The 21,030-nt window shown below is 36.2% G+C and overlaps 1 pseudogene; it reads right to left on the bottom strand.

Annotated features, from left to right (window-relative positions):
- LOC149552146 (aminopeptidase M1-B-like) overlaps positions 1 to 21,030 on the bottom strand; it is an 86,569-nt pseudogene that overhangs the window by 23,214 nt on the left and 42,325 nt on the right.

Raw genomic sequence — 21,030 nt, 5'->3', positions numbered from 1 at the left:
AGTGTTGGAATATTAATTGTGGATGGTCATTTCTCCCTAGAGCCAAATGCCCACCTATCTCCCTAATGGCTTGCAGAATGATCAAATGAATTTATTGCACGGTAGGTGAAAATTTTTGAAATTTGAAAAGAGGGGGAAAAATATGATAAAATTCATGCCTGTAGTTGCATGTGTTTCTTCTCTGGTCATTCTGTAAGTATATTATTTGTTTGATTCAACCTGTTGAAGCAGTGATTGCTCTAGGCATTGTAGTATGCAGCCATTACAGCTACAAGTTTGAAGTTTGAAGTTTGAAGTTTTATCAGTTTAAAGTTTAGGGTTATTTTAGGGTTTTTTGGTTGAAGCCGAATGCTACCAGATTTTTTTTAATGATTTAATCCAAGTTGAAAAGAAAGCAAGTAGGCATACTTGAATCCATTTGTCTTCCTCTATTCATTGCATTTGAAAAGTTTATTTGAAAGCTTCAAGTTCTAGATTTCTGGGTTTAATGGTGGAAGTTGTTCACATTATAAATCATCACTCGATGAAGTCTTGTTAAAGTCTTTATTTTTTGTATTGGTCACTGAGTTCACTCGGTGCCTTCTTCTAACGAGTTCACTCAGTGCTTTCTTCTACCAAGCTCCACCCTGCAGTGGTTACCAAGCTCACTCGGTATCTTTTGGCTACCGAGTTGTTGTTCTTTGGTTACTGAGTTCTCTTGGTAAGGTTTTCTGTCATTCGGTTCCTTTGGTACACAAACAAGCAAAATTGTCACTTAGTAATAGTGTTTACCGAGTTGTTTCTTCATCTATCGAGTTGCTCTTCATTTATCAAGCTAACTCGGTAAACTCTCTTGTCACTCAGTTTCTTAAGTTACCAAGCAAATTTTGGCACTCGATAATAGTTGTTGCCGAGTAGATTTTTAGGTTTAGGGTTGTTTTTGTGATTGAAATTTTTTAATATTTCTCACAATGTTGACAACACAAAGTATGCATTAGAAATGGGAAAACTACCCAAGAACCAAAGCAGAACAAACATAAATACTCTTGAGAATTCTTGGTGCAAAAAATCTTTCTTGGTTGAACACCCTTCTTTCACATTTGAAGTAGAAAGACCCAAAGAACCATATAGATTGACTATACATGAAAATATTTAGCACTTATAAATCTATAATAGAATGTAGAACAAGATTGGGTATTTATGGGCCAGGAAGTTTAAATGGCCAAAAATGCCCCCAAAAGTTCCTGCAGTCTTTTTGATCAAAGAAAATTTGAAGTTTATGAATTTATTGATGCAACGTTTCATTAGGATATCATAAAATTCAAATTCATCTACCAAATTCAGACATTGACTATATCAAAAAATAGTATTGTAACGATCAGAAGAGGATCGCCGAGCCAATAAGCAAGACAATTGCGCAAATCTTGCTTAGGCATGACACAAAGATGACAATAATTCTGAATTGTATTCTAGAATTTTAGTTTTTTTTCTATCATTTTGATTGCACAATTTAGTAAATATAAACAATAGAAAGTTCAAAGGGTTTAGTTTGGTTGAAGCAATAAGTTTTCATTGAGGAGACCCTGGTTTAAATCTCAAGAGGGACATCTTTGTGGAAGTAGCAATTCTTGATTTTTCATTGGTTATATTTGTCCCATTGTAATAGATGGATTCTAAGTTGTGAATCTTTTCCAATTGTTGTTTCTAGTGTTTTGTTCATAAGGAGCTAGTGTGGTTTCTCGTAAAGAGCTCAAATAAGCCTGTAAGTCTCATATTGTTGCTCGAAGGAACACAAGATTTATAAACAATCTTCAATATTAAATATAAACAATAACAACAAAAAATTTCTTAGATAACATAACTTGCCATAATAAGCTAAGGTGTTTCAAGCTTAGAAGAAGTAAAAAATTCCAGTGGCTTCATATACAAAACAATTAGCAAATAACATAATAAGATCACAACCAAATCAAACAGACCTGCTCCAACTTTGAACTATCATCGATGAGCGTTGTAATAATCAATGGATATACCTTCTACTTGTCCAAGAGTTCATCAGCTCATTCACAGTTTCTCCAATTTCTTCTGAGACAACAACCCATAGATCTTCAGTCTTAGCATTTTTGGAAGTGTACCTTTTGATATATGAAACAAGGCCTTTTTGGATAGAGGAGAAAATCAATGTTGAGGAGGAAAAATTAATGGGATTCAGAACTTTGGCAGTAAAAGAATAATTAAAAAAACTATTGTACGCATGCAAAATATTGTCAAAAGTGAGTGAATTACTAGAAATGAGAGGATTTGTAAAATCAAGGGTTTATTTACCCGAATTGAATCTACATTTAATATGTTTGAAAAGAATGTATTGAAAAGATGTTGGATACTTATATATTACACAGACTGAAATACTTATAGTTAACTTTCTTGTCAAAAATCTCTCTATATGAAGACAATTTGCTGTGCTGAATAGTTATCTTAATGGTTATTTAATCTTCTTTGCTAAGCATTTCTTAACATGAAAATTATTTGTTGTGCCTAATGCTTATATTTTAGAGATGCAAACATGAACTCTTGTTTTACCATAGATGAAAAACATAAAGACACAGCTGCCATGCAGAGGACGTGTATTGTTCATATATTTTCCCTATTTGTATGATCTTTGAATCCATAAATTAGGCATAGAACAAATCAATTCAAAGCTATACAACATATTGGGTGCCATCTCTATTATATTTATTGGTGCTAACAATATGAAGAATAGCATCATTATATGAAAATTATTTTTCTTTTGTAAATCTTGCTTCTGAAACTATAATGGGACATCTCTCAAATGTTTATTTGTAAGAACAATTTCATAAGAAATCATGTAAATTGTTGGCCTTCATAAACTTTGTCTATTGAAGGTAAATTGTTGATAGGTCATATCACAAATGTTTATTTGTAAGAACAATTTGATAAGAAATCATGTAAATCATTGGCCTTCATAAACTTGTCTATTGATGGTGCAATGATAGAAACTGTGTGTAATGCAATAATACCAAACAGATTGTGGGATGAAATTGGTGGAGCAATGATGGAAAATGTGTGGAATGCAACAATACCAAACAAAGTGGGATAAACTTTTACAAATCTTTGTGCATGATAATGATGTAGGAACACATGCTTCAAACTCTCTATCACAAATTGAGAATAAATGAACAATTAATTATCTCTCAAAGCTCAAGGTTCACATCCCCTTGTTAAATTTGGGTTGGATGGCCGGTCTCATACTGAAGCGATTTCCCAAAAACTTGACATTGAGATATGTGTAAGAAGAGGTGATTTCAATCTCATGTCTTTGAAAATAAAAGTGTAGATCAAAGCTCTTTAGATGATTGAACACCATAACTTGAGTCTTACTTAGGTTCACAGTCAACTATTGTAAGTCATAAGAGGAGCCCATACCATCTAGGAGCCTCTGAAGGCTCTTGGGAGTGAAGGATCAAAACCTGGTGTAAGTAGCAACCATCACTTGGGAGTGAAGATTCTCTGAGGAAGGTCTCGAGCTCATCAGTATAAATGCCAAATAGTGTGTGGGAAAGAGAGCAACCTTGTTTCACCCCAATAGTGCTCTAGATAGGAGCCAAGAAACCCTCAGGGGTCTTGAATCTACCTACAATGTTCTTGTATAACCTTATAATGGCCATCAATACGATCTTTGAAATCTTGATTTCTTTGAGCCATTGGAAAAGGCCCCCCTAGGATGGTGTCAAAAGCCTTGCGAAAGTCTACAAAACAACAATAAACTTTCATAGAGTGGTGCTGAGCCTCCTCAATAATAGCCCATAATATTATGATGTGGTCCATGGTCTGGTAACTTTCCCAGAACCCAACCTGGTCTCTAGCTCTACAATCTCTCCTATCAAGCTCTCTGGTAAGAATAGTGTTCAGTGTTGTGGCGTAGAGCTTGGAAAAGGTGTGTCCAATCATGATAGTCCTGAAGTTGCTAGGGTTTGAAGTCAGCTTGGACTTGTGGATTGGGTAGATAACATGCCTTGACCAAGAGTCTAGGAAGCTAGTGCAGACTTCGTTGAAGAATGTGGGAAGAAAGGAGCACAACATCAAGGTGCCAAACTTGAGGAGCTTTGCCTAAAAACCCTCTTTGTCGACCACCCAATTGCATCTCATGTATCTGATAGCCTCAAGAATGTTGGAGAGGGTAAAAAGATGGGTGACAATGGGGAGGTAGGGTGAGGTGAAGGGTGGGTTAGCTTCGGATGTCGTACAGAGTGGAGGCATGGGTGGTGAAGGAGATGAAATCAAGGGAGGAGAGCAAAGTGGTGGAACAAGGGAATAAAGTGTGCCAAAGTAGCTTGGGATCCTAAGAAAGCATGACACACAAGGAGCCACATTGAATTAATGAATGATTATTTTTTGGAGTGAAGGACACAACAGTAAGAAGGATGGATGAAGGCTGGTGAAAGAAGAAAAGCAAGTCACAAAGGTCAAACACAAGTGACCATTGGTTCATAGGGCATGTATTACACTACTTGGAGAAATGAAAAGGACGATGGGGGATGAAAAGGAGAGCAGACTCCCATATCGCAGCTATCAACAAGTCAAAGATAGCAGTAACTTGGTTGATCTTAGAAAAGGTACTAGGGGAAGAAGTCGCTTGAGATGGAAGGTGAAGAGGGCAAGGTTGCTCTTGAGGAAGCAAAAGTGGGCAAGGGTGAGGGCTGGGACAATAGGAGGGTGGGGAAGGGGAAGTTGGGGGGTGGGGGGGATGAAGCTAAGGGCGAGGGTAAAAGCTAAGTGAAAGGCTGAGGAGAGTGTGATTGGCCAAGGGAAAGCAAGACATGGAGAAGTGGTGAACCGATTGAATATAGGAGGCTAAAGCAAGAACGTAGTCCACAACACTTGCACCACTAGAGTGTGGCTAGCAAGTGAAGAGCTCAGAACCTGGGAAGCACGAGAGGTCATTCAGAATCACTATATCCAAGGAATCACACATTTAGAGGAGGTGGCACCCATAACTGGATAAAAGTCCACAATTGTCTTCGAAGGTGCACTGGAGCCCAAGACTGGTCAGATCAACCTCCGAAGTGCAAGACCAATTTGAACCAAGATCATGTAAATTTGTCTGCAAGTCTTTGGTCTGGGCATTAAAGTCTCCTAAAATGATGATGTCACCCCTATCTGCAATCATAGAAATGCGTTCTTGTAAGTTTGAGAAAGGGTCTTCATCCTTTGTGCTATGAATAGTGTACTAAGAAGAGGCAGGCGGGAAGTAGCAAGCAGCGATGAAGATATTTCTGTGATGATGTCTAGTGTGACTATTATGTCTAATGCAGATCCAAAGGAATCTTATATGGACATTAGTATAGATGATCAATGTGCCTTGAAAATATTTTCCCTAATCATAAAAGCCATAGCTCCATAACCCTTAACCCTGCCAGACCGACAAACCTCCTCTCTACATATGGATAGCCACTAATAGCCTGCAAACCCCAGAAGGGTCTTTACTCTCTTCTCTGCATATAAATAGCCACTAATAGCTTGCAAACCCCAAAAGGGGACAGTTTCAACTCATGGGTCTCCATGATGATAAGGATGTTTGTTGAGTCAATTGCATCCTGAAATAGGCTAGGTAGGGACCATAGTGAGCCATTCCCATTCCAATAGTTAAAAAGAATAGAGTCAAAGGAGGACCCACTCTTGTTAGACTATTGGTATATGCATCATTTGGTCTTGTCGGTCAATCTCAACACCCAACCACTAGGGGGGAGTCACATATAACTACCTTGATATTCTGAATCACAGGCCCTGCTACTCCTAGCCTCAGCAACCAGGCCCCTTGAGTGTTTCAGCTTTGCCACCTATGATTTAGTGAGATCTTCATCCAAAAAAATTTTTTTAGGAAGAGAGAATAACATCTTCTTTGATCTAAGAGCCCATAGTCTATCTAAGAGGGAGTGAAACTAGAGAAAGAGGGTGTTGTTTAGGCCTAGCCAATGTTTGTCTAGTGAAATATTCGAGATGCCAAGCTGGTCTGCTAGGAAATAATTTCTTGTAGCAAGAGGGTTAGAAGTGGGAGGGAGACCATGGACCTACAGGTTTAGTTCCTGAGCTCATCTTGTCTGCTCCTTGTCTATCTTCCCTTGGACCAGCTTCTCAACACTTGAGACAGGTGTTGTAGCAGTAGTGTTACACAAGGAAGCCCAAGTTTTTACCTTGTGTTTAGTTTCAAATATGAGTGATGAATGTTTATCAACAATTTCAGTCTCTCTCTCCTTAATAGTTGTGAGGTCTGTAGTTGCAGTGTTGAAAGTTGGTGAGAGATTATCAATAGCAGTTGTATTAGAGGCTGACAACTACTTAAGTTTTAGGATTGACACTGAGAGAGACTCGACCATGTCTTTAAGTTGTAGGTTAGATTTAACCCAAGATTCCAATGTAAGAACTTGTTCTGTTAATTTGTGAGAGAGGTTAGATATAGTGAACATTGAATCTTTTAGTGTTGCATTATCTTTCTCTATTATTTCAAGATAGTCCATAATCTGCTGCCATGGGATTAGATCAAGTGGAGGAGTCATTCTATCAAATAGTTGAGTGATACATGTGCCATGGTTCTTCTCCAACTCACCAATGTGTTCTCAAATAGAGTGTGATGTGCAATGATCGAAGAAAAGAGGCAACAAAGGATCAACCTGCAGTTCTAGGGTACAGTGGGTGTTTTTCTTAAAGAGGCATTTTGTCAAACACTTGGTTTCTATCCTACAATGCAATTCGTGATGCCTCTCACAATCACCAATCAAACATTCTATCAAGAAGTTCACTTGCAACACGAATAAAGAACAACAAATCTAAGCTTCTTGCTACCTTTTCCCTCAATCTCTGTCAAACTTGACAACATACACTGGACACTCAAAGACAAACAACAAACCTGTGCATTACAAAAGGAAGGCACAACACATGGTTTAGGCATGCCCGACCCTCGATAAGAGAGAAGAGTCCAACGGAGCAAGTAGCAGCAAGGGCATGACAAGAACTCCTGAAATTTGACCCACCTATAGACACACATAGGCACAACTCAAGGCTCATGGCACACATAGGAAATTGATATTCATTATGTTGTATGTTACCGATTTTCTTACTAGGAATGATCAATTACTTATAGGTGAAGTAAAAGTAGATAGAATTATCACTTCTAAGATGATTGATCTTTACTTTATTACTTTTCTTGGAATCAAGGAGTGATGAAAATTGGAAAGCATTCTATCAAGTGCTAACATATTTCAAAATGTAAAACTACAAAGCTTCACCAATATTAATGAAGATAGGAACTAAGTTGATTGAAGACCTTGATGTAAAAAAATTTATGGAAAATTATATAGGAGTTTGATTTACTTGATGTCTAAGTTCATACAAACATATTTCAAGCAGTTGAAATCTTGTCTTAGTTCATGAATCATTTGAAACAAAACTTGTTAGTTAGCTTCAAATTGAGGTTTAAGATATTTTCAAGGGACATAAAAGTATATATTTTATTTAAGTATGAAGATCTTAATACTATATTTTCATATTCATAATGGATAGCTTGCATAGGCTCTAGGAATTAAACCCTCTATTACGCTTTAAAAATTGGATCTATTAATATTAAATAGTGTTATAAGAAAAAACATAATAACCATACATAATTGTCCATCAAAACTAAATACAAAATATTTTTTGTAACAATATGTGAAGTAATATGAAGTGAACAACTTCCTAAAGAACTTTATCACCCATATTTTAATTATGTATTGTGATAAATCAAAGTGTACTAAAGATTTCCAAGAATCTAATGACATCATATTGAACTACATCATCACTTTGTTATTGGGTATGTACTCAATAACATAAATTTGAGCTAATTTATAGAGTAACTTGCAAATGTTGGAGATTTTTATTTTCATTTTTTAAAAGCTTAGTATGGTTATCAATTTTGAAACTGTCCTAGCATTGTTGTTAATTACATAGTGCCTATTTAAAGACACATTATTTGAATCAATCTCCAAATCAATCAATCATTTAAAAAAAAAATTCCAAACTATCAAATTAATATTAGAGTGTAAATGACCCTTGAGTGCATGTGAAGTGTTTTTGGAAATAGTGGTATGGTTGATGGTGTAGAAGAGATCTATACCATCATGGGATTTTAGAGTTTGCTTCATAGAATTTTAAAACTCCTGATCAATGCATGCATAGAGCGTTATGAGTATAGAAACATGATGGTGTTTGAGGAGAATTTTGATTTTTACTTTCCAATGATTGACATATTTTTGAATAAGGCAATCACGAGAGGTTTACCTATATGTTTATAGTTGTTGTCAAAGGATTGTGTAGAGGTAAGTGCATAGTGCATGAAAAATTTTATATGCAATGATGGTGAATCTAGAAGCTCCCTAATACAATGGCAGGGTTAATCTTTTTCTTTGGTTATCATGAATTTTTGAGATTGCTTGTTAGAAAGCAAATAATGATCAAATATACTAGCGAAAAAAAAATGGCATATGTGTTAGGTTTTTGAACTAGAATATAATCAATGCAATAATAATTACCTATAACAAGAAAACACAAGATAAATTAGTCACACATTTATCTTAGGAAAACCTTTCTATTTGAGAGAAAAACCCAGCCACACTCAAAAGATAGATTTTTTATTTAGATCTCAAAACAAATATAGATATTATCACTTATGATTGAAGTCTCCAACTAGTCAATCAATTAACCTTCTTTCTTTTCAAACATCCCAGTCTCTAATATAATAAATTGATTACATATAAAATACTTCATAGAGTAAGCATAACAATCACATGCAGATCATATATCACCAAATAAAATATATGTCTAGACACTCATACATTTAACATAGATGAAATCACAATACTAAATCACTATGATATTTTTCAACATAACAAGGATGTCATAGTTGAGCTTAATTTTTGTTCTTTTGATGAGTTTAATCATAACAGACTTGGAATGATTAGTTTCCCACAAAATATTAAAGGTCTCCCTTAAAAAAGCTTAAGGCACCTCTTCATTGAATTGACTTGTCAGTACATGACCCAACGATAGCAAAAAATATGAACTGTTGAACCATAAACTGATGGCATGACTAAGCCACCAAGTCATCAAGGAATATTACCATTTCAACATTTGTGCTATGAAGGACATCTACTCAATGGAATGAGCTTGAGTCAAACCCGATACTCAAATCCAATGCTCTCACATGAAATAATGTTGTTACAACTTGAACTTGTAACATTTTAGCTAGGTTGTAATAAAGACAAAACACAACATAATTTGAAACATACATTGAAAGTTAGAATTCAATGCAAGAGTTGCAGAAATGTAATTAGAATGATTTCTCTCCTAACTTTTAAAACATCAACAATCCTTCTTAGCAAGATAGATCATTTATATGACATAGTATGTCTCAATCTAACAAGCACAAAGGTTCTACAATCAAAGAGTGTCAATAACAAAATCTTATCAGATATTTTCTTAACATAATATTGCCATCTCAACATGACATTCACCATGACTACTTCTAGATGGTGAAAAAAAGAGTGTCCATGAAATCCACCATGCTTACTTGCAAAGGGTGGATCCTCCATACCTAATTGTAGAGAGTGGAACAAGGGCTTTCACCTCAGACTTCTTTGAAAGAAGGATACATCCCCCCACCATGCCTACTCACAAAAGTAAGATCCACCATACCTACTCGCAAAGGGTAAGGAATTTCACCTCAAATTTCTATTGTAGAGAACTCATTAACAAGAGATTTCACCTCAAAATTTTCTCATAGATTATAACTCATTAACAAGGGATTTCACCTTGAACTTTTCTCATAGAGAAGAACTCACTAACAAGAGATTCCATCTTGAACTTCTATTACATAGAAAAACTCATTAACAAGGGATAACTTCTTGTTATAGAGAATAACTCATTAACAACATGTATAAGAATGGTTAGCCTCTCTCAATAGAGACTCTCTCTCAGTACAGGAAACATTCTCATTGCTTTGATTATTACAATAAGATAGTTGATTCCAAGTTTGACCAAACAAGGAGCCACACAAGCATTTCAAGAATTAGGCATTATCCCTTTGTCACACAAGCTCCTTGTGAAAATAATTTTTGCAGATACACAGTCTTCCTTTGATTGTCATTTATTCCTCCAATGATAATTTGAATAGGTTCATCCTTTTTAATGAAGTTAACCAATTAAGTTTCATGCCTACAAGCAACATTTCCCATGTTAATTTCTACAACCTACATGTATGTGCATATAATCTCTCATCATCTCATTGCTTCTCGATCCATCCTATCACCAAAAGAGATTAATAAAAATTCATAGAGTCAACCTATTGTAAAGAGAAATATATTGATCAATGCTAAAAGCATACATTATTCCCAATAATATAACATGAAATAATATTTAAAAAATTTATGATCAATTATTCAAGGGTACACACACACACACACACACACACACACACACACACACACACACTTATCTCAAGATTGCTTAATCTTCCTCACAATCCACCAAATGATCTTTTGTAATCACATTGTTATAGTGTAGGCATATAATGCAAATTCAAACATGAACACAATTGCTATCCTCAAAGACATGAATGTCAAACATGAAAGCATAGATGGGCATGGCTACATCCTACCAGATGATAAAAATAATGGAAGCTTTGGAAAAAGCTGCATGTGATGCAGTACAAGGTAGGAGAATCCCTAAAGAAGATGTCCTTGCCCCCAACAAATAACCACACATTGGAAACACAACACAGATCTGATACCAATCCACAACACTTTATATAAAAATAATTTATTACGTGCAAGGTGTTGGGTTGTAAGGCTTTCTTAATTATGGCCAAATCTGAAGTAAGTAATGGTTCTACAAGATCCTTCAAGGTCTAATCCAAACCCTAGCTAGTTTAGATGCACACTTTGGTAGAAACCTCCAAGGCAGATCTAAACTTGTGCTCACAAGCCCACCAAGCAATCTTCTTGTTTCTCAAGCCTTAACTACTAGCCCTTCTCAAAGTTCACTCCTTTACTTCACCCTCTTCTCCAAGCTTGATGATTATGACTAAAGGCTCCACAAGACCCCCTACTTATACCCAACTCAGCCACAAGCCAGCCTAGTATGTTACAAATTAAACAAATCCTCTCATTAAATATGCATTTAAGCCACAAGTCAGCTTACAATAGAAATTAAATACAAAAAATAAATTGCCAGGGTTGGATCACACTGGAAACCAAACATAGACAACTGAAGAAAAGATGGAACCAAGACATGACTGAGCATCATAACCACTTTCGAGTCAACAACTATCAGGTTCACTTGACACATGAAGGAACACTCGGTTAACACTGTGAACCTTGTTAACACTATAAACTTAGTTAACACTGAACTCAGTTATCATGACAAGTTAATACTCAGTTAACACTACAACATGGTTAACACAATAGGTTAATACTTAGTTAACACTACAAGAATGAACAAAAAGAGTAGGATTACAAGGAAACTTAGGATGCTCCTACATTAGATACACTAGTTACAAAAAGATGTTCTCAATAGTTGGAAGAACATCTATTGGGATTCACCACATAAATCCCAAACTAGTTCTTCACATACACATTCTCCAAGTCTTCAACTTTCACACTCTTTCCTTTGTTCCACTTTTGCATCTTCACATCCATCTTCGATGTACTATAGGTTTTTTTTCCTGTTGATCTCTAGCCCTCTCAAAATCCTTCAGCTTAATTCAACTACCAATACTCAGGTTCCTCCTACTGAGTTCTTCATTCTACAAAGGAATCAAGGAATGCTTCTTGCCACCTTTCTCAATAGTAATCACATTTTCATACAATCATGCATAGCCCTGCAATCACACTACCAAGTAATATGTGACAACTACTTATGTCCACAATATCACACAACACTTGGTCCTTATACTACCCAATCTAAAAATCAACAAGACTTTGCTCCCTCACTTCTAAAGCATGTTCATCTTGCAACCAACCAATTTTATAAGGACAAGGATGTCTAACTCTTCTCAAACCAATTTTTTGAACCATCACCTTAGCAACAAGATTGTTAGTACTACCACTATGCACAATCACATTGCAAACTTTATCACCAAACTTACAATGAGTCCTAGACAAATTATTCCTTTGACAATATTTCAATGTCCTTTGACCAATCATGTAATGCCCTGCTTGGAGATCCTTGGAACAAGGATAAATAAAAGCCAAGATTTTTTTTAACAAGTATGGATGCACATGACAAACAACATACAAGGATCACAAAGATCACAATAGAATACTTAACCAACAATCTCAACAACCAAAAAATCTCCAAGTGCCACTACCAATTGACACGCTCAAACTAAAAGATGAGAACCAAAGATGAAAACAGGACATAAAATCTCTGATTTGTCGAAGCCTAGAAATACAAGAAAACCTAAAGGGTATTCGAAACACCAAAAAGCATTCCTCAAAAAATAGCATAGATGCCCTTTGTTTTTCATGTGAGGAAAGACAACCATAGTCTCGCATGAGGAAGTACCCCTTTGTGTGAGGAAGCACACCATGCCATGTAAGGAACTTCCCTCTCACACAAGGAAATGCCTTGGGATAGTTAGCAATTCCCTCCACTCTATTATCGAGGTTCACATGAGGAAATACACACAACTGTGTGAGGAAGTACAAAGTCTTGTGCGAGAGAGAGTACAATCTTGCACAGGCTTCCTTTGCACTTCCCACAAGAGAATGCAATCTAGCATGAGATAACACAATCTTGCATGAGAAAGCACTTCTCTCTTGTGAGGAAGTATAACAACAATAGGAAAATAAAGGACAAACAAGTAGGAACAATAGTTCCTCCACAACAGGGAGTACTAGATCCATGAATCGAGGCTTGGACACTTCAACACAATAATAGCAAGATAAAAAAGCATAAAAATAACTCAGCCATAGTAGTAAAGGGAGCGTACTAAAAGTAACATCGCAATGTTCAAAAACAACTAAACTCTTGTGTGGTTCCTCCCAACCATAATAGCATCATGAGACCTTGAAGGTACTAGCCATCCCCTACGCGTAACATCCCAAACTACCAACCAAATAGTCAGAGCTGTCTTATGAGGGCATCACTACTAAAATGTAATAATATCATAAGAACAAGGAAATCTAACATGCTAAGTTTAAAACTACTAAAGACAGAAAGACTATTTTGTGCGATAACATTTTTTCATGGCAGGACAAATATCCACTTATGGCCAAATTGTGACATATGGATTTCAATCCACTTACATAATCCTTTAACAGGGTTCCTATCTGGGTCTAAATATTGAATCTCTTGATGCATCTCTAGCTAGATTCTATTTACAAAGCTATTAGGGATGTTATCGGTGATTTTTTATACGTGGACTCAGACACTTTGGATATTCTCCATTCGACATGTGCACAAATTCTTATAGAGATGAATATTTCAAAGGGCCTTTTAGAGAAGGTTTTTTTGTAATCCTCGAGGGGCTCTTGGACCCAAATATTGGATTACAAAGGTGTCCCTTTTCGCTATAGAAAATGTCATATGATAGGTCACATTGTTGCTCGTTGTGCTGCTGTGAAGATTAAATCAAGGAGACCACCTTCTTGGTGGTCAGGGGCCCCTTTAGAGCACTATATGGTGGTTAAGACCATGGATGTGCCTCTGGATCTAGTGGATGACCCTATGGATGATTCCCCTATAGATGATCATTCGGTGCTAGTGATAGTGAAGGAAGTCCAGACTCCTAGTTAGGACCCTATTCCTTCTCTTGCCCCTGTCCCTATATCGGATGCTCATCTTGGTCCTATCAAGGGCTAGGACCTTGTTCCCTCTCTTGCCCTTGCCCCTATTTTGGATGTTCATCCTAGTCCTATTGGGGGTTAGTTCGCTACGGGCTCTCCTAGGGAGATTGTTGTTGCTTCTGATTCCCCTAGGTTCCATTGTTCAATTTCTTCTGGGGATTGGATTACTAAGGTAGCTAAAGTGGAGGATGGTTGGATTGTGGTAAAAAGAAAGAAAAATAAGCCATCTACTCCTCCTTCAAGGGAGGCTCTAAATCAAAGGGAAAATTGTGAGCTCCATTGTAGTATCTACCTCTCAGTTCAATTTTTTTCCTTCTAGCTAGGTCTTTGGTTTTGGCTAGTGATAGGCATTTCTGTCACCTTGGTTACCCTTTGTTTGGGGGGTGACCAGTTTCTCTTGTCTATTGTACTTTTACTTCTGTACTTATTGAAAATCTTTAGACTTGTATAAGGTTTTAGGCACCCTTGTGAACCTATTTTACTTAATCAAAAATATGTTAATCCAATAAAGAAATAGATAATCCAACTAAGTAAATCACATCATCTAATCATATGCTAAACATCACAATAAAGGAATGCATCAAATCAACTAACATAATCTAAATATGACATCCAAACATTTCAATGAAAGTATAAATCGCAAGGAAGCATACACCAGAATCTTGAATATACTAAGTGAATAAAAGACTATCTCTATACACCAGTCCCTAGTAGTCGTATACATAGTTACGCCTCCCAACCACGTGGAATCCATAAGTCCACTCCCACTATGCTGATGGAGATAATGATCCAACCACAAACACACATAAAGTGATGTCCATGGTTAACACTCATGCTAGATAGTAAAGATGATTGAAACCAAGATTATGAGAGAATGCAAGCACAATAGGTTCTTCACGCCAACCCTCAAGGAACAATAGTCAGTAGGCTATGAGAGAGAAGGCCCCTCCATGCTACCTTACCCTACTCATACTCCCTACCCTACCCATACTCATCCAAGGATGAGTGCCTGAAGGCATGCATATTCCCAACCCAACCCAAATAAACATACTCACCGAAATGCCAAAATACAACTAGGAGTTTAGGATTCACAAGTCACCCAAAAAATGCATGTGCACGTGCTCATGTGTGGCACACCACCATCATGAAGATCAAAAACAAGGGTTGGATGAGAACACTAGCAAAAATAACATTCAACTGAATACAAGCTCGAGATGATAGATGTGACATGCATCCCAATGCAACATAAATGTGCAACAGTGGCTTGATTGACATCCTACAGATAATCCAAGTCCATGACCTACATCATGTGAAGAAAAATCAAGAAAATTAGGTGGCACAAAAATCAAGGTAAAAACCTCAAAACTCAAAAACTTTAAAATTAAAACCCATTTGGTCTTAGGGCATAAAATCCATGAAAATCCAACAAAATTCTGGTTCAAACATCATATAAAAAAATGACTAGCATAATGGTGCAAAACCCCAAACCCTCATCCCAAAAATTGAGGAAATGTTCATACTTGTCCAACCAGGTAGAATTAACAATCAGAAATGAAGGGGAACATTAGTTCTTAGCCTCCTAACATACAACTACTAGAAATGGAAGTAGAAATAGAGCTAAAAAATAAAAATAGTAGAGCCCTACCTAACAACCAAAAGGGCTAAAATGGGACTCAACTATTCCTGTAGAAGTTGTTGAAAGCTGTGACAAACCAAGGTCTCCCCACGTTGGACCTAACGAGAGTAATCTCATGAAGATCCCACTCCTCTAGCTCTCACAATGAATAAAAATGCAATCCTCTAGAAGAGAATTTTGGAAAAAGCTCTCAAATTTCTAATTGAGAAGTGAGGAATAAATTTCCTCTTTGGATACTTATTCACTTTTTGAGTGAATAGTTGATTAGGGTAAATAACTAGGTAACCTAGTTAAACCTTGAATCAACCCAAATGAAAATAGGCTATTCTAAGTAATTGTAATTCATCTATGATGAAGCTACCATAAATTAAAATAAATTAAAATAAATCACAAAAATACTTAAACCAAAATCATAGAAAACCTTACTAATTTCCATGACAAATGCGAACCTCTAAATGCACAAACACGTTCATAGATCTAGTCACATAATGCAAATGAGTTTGGATTTAATCAAATCATTGGAAGGTTTAATTTTAAACAGTCAAATATGATACATCAACCATACATGGACATCATTGGAAAAATATGAATAACTGAATCACTAACTCCATGTGCCACTGCCAGGGATATAAATCCTACACACTAAAACACATGATCAAGTGCAATTGCATATAATAACATAGACAAAACAATAAATACATTAAATAACCTAATTTAACTATTTATTTAATTATACTAAAATAATCCATTTACATCACTCACATTCGCATAAAGCATAATGAAAGCAAGAATGAAGTAAATTACCATAGCATCAAATCCAACATATAACATAATCAAAGATATGTCCAAATACTGAATAACCAAATATCATCATAAAACATACTATCATCTCAAAATGGCATCATCATGCAAATATGATCAATTGAACAACATAGTAATCTAGCCTCTATGATACTAGAAATCAAAGTATAACATCTGACCCTCAAGTCATCTCAAATGTAAATATAACACGAGTAACAATTATCTCTTGGATTAAAATATAACAAGGTACATATTGCAAATGTGAGAGACACTACAAATCAGTACTCATCGAGCTAGTAAATTCTCTCATTGCTTAGGTTCATGATATGGTTTTCAGCCTCATTCACAACATCAACCCTTCTGTCACCAACCTTTGGACATTCATAAGCTCTATGTCCTTATTCATGACATCTAAAACAACTACCCTTAAACTCACCTTTACCTATCCTTCTCTTCTGATCAACAAGTTTTGGTTCATTTTTTGCACTCAATTTAGCCTTTGTCGAGTAGTCTTGCTTGTCCTTCTACTATGAAATACCTTGATTCTTCCTCTTTAACTTGTCTTCTACCTTTAGGACATACTAATAAGCATCCTCAACCAAGGAAATATTTAGCATACCAATCTCATCTTGAATATTGAATCTCAAGCCATTAATATATCTAGCCACCTTTTCTTTAGACAACTATTTGTGCCTAGACCAAATAGTCAACTTGTAGAACTCCTCTGTATAATCTTTCATAATCATATCCTTCTGCTCTAGATTATGAAACTTCTTAAATAACTCAAGTTCATAATCAATAGGAATGAACTTAGCCTTCAGTTTAGTCTCATCCAATCTCCATCTAGTGATCTTCATTTCACTTTCATCTTCTCTATCTCATTGTAATTCCTTCCACCAAAGAGAAACATGTCCCTTTAGCTTAGCTTGTGTCAAACTCACTTTGAACAGATCTCCAATATCCTCTAGCTCAAAGTAGTCTTCCAATTTTCCAATCCAATCAATTAGGTCTTCAAAATTCAAAGTACCTGAGAAATTAGAAACCTCCATCCTATGCTTTAGCTTTAACTGGGATCCAAATCTTAGATCTCTCAACATGATCATTTATGTTCTCACCACTCAATCTAGCAAACTCAAACTCTTTAGCAACTTCCTCGTAACCATACTCAGTACCTACATGGTAAGGTACACCACATATAACACTTATGATCTCAACAATCATATCACTCTTCATTCGTACCATCTCAGATCTAAATTCTTCTTCAATCTTCTCAGAGATCCCTGCTTCCACAACATCACAAAGATCTTCAATTGCTCTAGGGTGTAATTATCTCAGAGGTATCTTCCAAGATTTTTGCAAACACTCCACAACAAATCAATCATATCTAGCCTTCGATCATATAATCTTGACCCCAGGTCCTAGTGCAAACTACCTAGTTTCGTCAATCTGTTTATACGCTCAAGAAAAATTTGGCTCTGATACCATATGATGTAGGACATGGAATGAGAATTCCCAAAGGAGATGTCATAGCCCCCAAAAAATAACCACACAATAGAAACACAACACAAGGTATAAGATTTGATACCAATCCACAACACTTTATATAAAAATAATTGATTATATGCAATGTGTTGGGCTATAAGACCTTCTCGATTACAACCAAACATAGAGAAACTAATAGTTTTGTAAGATCTCTATATATTCTTCCCAAACCTTAGCTAGTCTAGATCCACACTCTGGTAGAAACCTTAAAGGAAGATCTAAACTTGTGCTCGCATGCCCACCAAGCAATCTTCTTGTTTCCCAAGACTTAGCTACTAGCCCTTCTCAAAGTTCGCTCCTTTACTTCATCTTGTTCTCCAAGCTTGATGATTATGACTAAAGACTCCACAAGACCCCCTACTTATACCTAACTAAGCCACAAGTTGGCCTAGTATGTTACAAATTAAATAATGTAAGGAAACTTGCAAGAAAGAATATAACTGTTTCCACATAACCCATAATAGATCTGAAATAAATAAGCAATTAACATCCACATGCGAGATAATAGACAACATACCCACAAAAATGTGACACAAGATATACCCTAGGAATCCCTCATTAAAGAAAAAACCCAACTTCCAAAAGCATCCATCACCATGTATTATTCAATGAATACACTACTGCAATACAACCATGGAAGCCTTCAAAGCCATAACCACTACTAAGAAATCTATGTGAATAAGCATGAATCCACACATCCCATGCCATTCTTGCAACCTTCACAAATGCTCCCTTGTCTAACCTATCAAGCCTTGTCCTACTCAACTCTTGTCTTTTGCCCTTTTTTTCTTCTCTCTCACACCAACAACTACCCTTGTGGCTGTTTATATAGTATCAAGTCCCACAAAACCACCAAGTAGTATTTACATAAACCATGTGCTAAAACCAAGTGCTACCTAACCCATTGACCCCACATTTAATATTGGAAATTTAGTTCTTTTCCAAAATATTAAATAATTACATCAAATATTATCACAATGTTACAATACAACACATCAAGTATATCCCATGGAAATCTTTCCATGTTGCATGTCCATTAAGATGCAACATTACATAATAAAATAAAATAATACAATATAGAAATATTATGCAATGTGTGCAACACCCATAATCTCCACAATCTCTCACTTATTGTATACATTACATAGGGTCAATCCATAGCCACATAAATGAACAAGGGAATAGTCCCTCATAGCACATCTACTATCATGGATTAAAGTACACCATGTGCTCCATCCTGGTACCCACAAAAAAATCAAAGTATCCAGCATCTCAAACATGAATGATCTCACCTCCTATTATGTCATTGCCACTAAATATACATAGAAGTCATCCAAAGAGAAAACCACCCAACTTGTCACATTAGAAGATCATAAAATTTTGTACCAATTGAAATGTCAAGCACAAAATCCTGATCCAAAGGTAATCACATGTATCTGTAGTTGTCAAACATCCATAGCTGAAATAGCATCCACAACAAGTGCCAAACCCATCCAGCTATTCATACCTCCAAAGTTATACCAAGTGAATCTCGCATCATCAACATATCCAATCTATAACCTGCAATCATAAGCCTCAAGAGAAATACTTGCCACATATATACCAAGAAGCTCTCACTACAAAAGATAATGTCAAATCTATAACCAATCCACTCACAACATCTCAAAGAAGTGAATCCATGTAGTCTCAAGGACATCCACCACACAAACTGATATTCTACAAGAACAACTCTCATAACAAGTCTCTGACACTCTACAACCAACAGAGGAAAGAGATAAAGGAATAACCATGTCATCTCTCACATGACATACATGAGCACAAACCAATGATCATAATCTCTAACCAATCTCAAATCCAATATAAGAAAAAACTGAACATCTAGGAAGATAACCAAGACCAGAGAGAAACCATGCAAATCATAACCTGTATCATGTCCTTCTACACAAACCTCTAAATTTTAATTGAGTAAGTATGATCTCCTCCGTAAAACCCCAACAAGAAGCCTCAACAATACCCAAACTATACCATATAACTAATCATGGATGTAAGCCTCTCACAAGAAGATCAAACTCATAAACCATTCCTAAATCAAAGAATATGCCCAATATAAACCATCTCCCAAACTCAATCAACATAACAGCATATGCAAATGGAGATAACCAATGCTAAACCATCTTTCAAATGAACCCTCCAAAACTAACTCATATACCATAGCTCAAGATCCATATCCATGAAAGACAAGCATAAATATAATGCACGAGAGAGAAACAATGGGCTATACCTCTCAAGTAGCAAACCATTGAGAAGACCAAGATTGGGGAATGAGAATCCTCATCAAAATACCCAAGTCTCCAACCAAGACTCATCTAATAACAATCTCCTCTCAAGTCCCTATCAAGTGACTACCCCTTGGACTTCCTACTGAAACCATCAATCATCCCAACAAATACTTCTCTAATCCAAAAGAAATCAACATCACCATTGTCCCTATGTATCCATGAGAACCTATAACCAATCAATCCATGCCAACTCCAAATGCAATATAGAAATATCATGAAGAATCTAGCTTATGATCAATATACTCAATACCAAGAAACTAAATCAAAATCAATGTCAAAGTTCCAACCATGGCCTCAAGAACATAAACATGACAACATGATCTAAACCATCTCAACCAAAGAGACAACATGCTCCATATGCACATTCCATGACATGTCACAACTCTAAACATGTATCAAGGGTATACCATGACATAAAAAATAAAACCATCCTCGCACCAAGGATAACATGTCAAATGAAAACATAAACTCCACCTTTACCAAGAACTCCACTAGTCCTCAAGATGCAACCATCTCCACACACCATGAAGAAAAACCATCTCCACATACCATGAAGAACCATCTCCAAACACCATGAAGATAACCAAGAACTCCATGAGTCCTCAAGATCTAACCATCTTCACCTACCATAAAGATAACAAGTGCACCGTGCACATGTCAAAGATGCTTCTGTAGAAACAGGATCTAAGACAAACCTCCAACATCTGCAAACACTCAATAAGTATATCAATACCAAAAACTCCCACTCAACCATGGTACTAAGTCACCTATGGCATCATAAAATCCATCTCCTACATGAAGATCCTCTAGGTCTACACTCACATAACCAAAGTGTCAATAC

This window comes from Cupressus sempervirens, chromosome 6, assembly GCF_028749045.1.
Source record: "Cupressus sempervirens isolate cs-2001-9-10 chromosome 6, ASM2874904v1, whole genome shotgun sequence".
Taxonomy (NCBI): domain Eukaryota; kingdom Viridiplantae; phylum Streptophyta; class Pinopsida; order Cupressales; family Cupressaceae; genus Cupressus; species Cupressus sempervirens.
The sequence above is the reverse complement of the archived record's forward strand: the minus strand, read 5'-3'. Positions and strand labels throughout refer to the sequence as shown.